Consider the following 1,437-nt stretch of genomic DNA (forward strand, 5'->3'; position numbering starts at 1 on the left):
TTCACCACAAGAATGTCAACATCAGAAGGCTTAGAAAATCTTAAAAAAACAGGGTGACATCTCACCCTTTTCCGTTTAAAAAAGAAAAAGAGAAAAGTAATTGAACAATATGAAAAAGAAAACATGAACAATGTTCAGGGTCCACTTGCGGAGGAATCATCAGAGTGATCACTCTCATCATCTGCATCTTAGTCATCACTCAATGATTCATCCGCTTGATGCCTTTCAGGTTGGTCACGGTTTCCATCTTGCTCATCAGCTGGATTCTGTCTCTGCAGTCGCAGGTCAGAGTGAACACATTTCAAAGGTACCCAGCGTACCCCAGTATGTGTGGATACACAAGCATACCCATGCCCCAAAGCGATAAGGTCATAGGGACCTTCCCACTGTTTGGTGACTAAATTCTGCACCTGAACCTTCACTCAAGGCTGATGTGCCTCATCCGCAGCCTGCAACAAGAGATGCTGATTCAAAATGACAGGGTTATTTGAGTTCTGCGGCACAGTGAGATGATTGATTGTGCACAAAGCTTTTGCCAACCAACTGTGCAAAGTTTCACCCTGCATTCCCCATTTTTGTTTTTGAAGAACCCACGTCAGAGTACCATGAGCGCGTTCTACAATAGCTTGACCAGTTGGAGAATGAGGGATACAAAACTTGTGCGAGACACCCCACAACTGCAGGAACTGCCGCACCTTTTGCAATGCGTAAGCAGGACCATTGTCGGTTTTCACAGCAGAAGATGTTGTTATTGCATTTCTAGAGTCCCAGCTCTCAGGCTGCCACAGTTCTCAGCTGTCCTATCTTCTATTACGTCGGGGTCACTACTTGTCATATTCATATTGTTGTTATCATAGTTCTAGAGTCCCATAACTTCTAGGTGGTTTTACTCACAAGCAGCTCTTCACAGCAGTGTTGTTCCTGCTTCTTCATCAGGGCTCCTCCAAGACTCTCCCTGACTGGCCAACCCACCCCCTTTTATCTCAGTTGTCTTCATTAGCCACAGCTGCCGCCCAATTAAGGACATTCATATCACAGCTACAGCACATTTAGAACAACTAAGATCAGGGCAAGGCCACTTATACAATACATATATTTTACTAGGACTCCTACTATAGAAGGTATGCCCAGAACGGCAAAGGCCTGCCTCCAGTGGGCGAGGACATCACGGGCCTTCACCCGATGTGAGCCAAAGCCCACATCGCAGAGGAGAACATGTCCACTGTGACATGCACATACTTGAGCCAGCCAAACTCGTCCATCTGGGTGACATCGGTCTGCCAAAATTCCAAGGCCTGAAGGGCTCTGGGGTTTACCCCTGCCAGCAAAGGCGGAGCAAGTGCGTGGCAGTCATCACATGACTCAACAATGTCATGAGCTTCAGTTGGCATCAGCTGAAACTGCTTCTGCAAGGTTTGTGTGTTTTGGTGGAAAATC

The sequence above is a fragment of the Zonotrichia albicollis genome, unplaced genomic scaffold (assembly GCF_047830755.1).
Source record: "Zonotrichia albicollis isolate bZonAlb1 unplaced genomic scaffold, bZonAlb1.hap1 Scaffold_254, whole genome shotgun sequence".
Classification (NCBI taxonomy): Eukaryota; Metazoa; Chordata; class Aves; order Passeriformes; family Passerellidae; genus Zonotrichia; species Zonotrichia albicollis.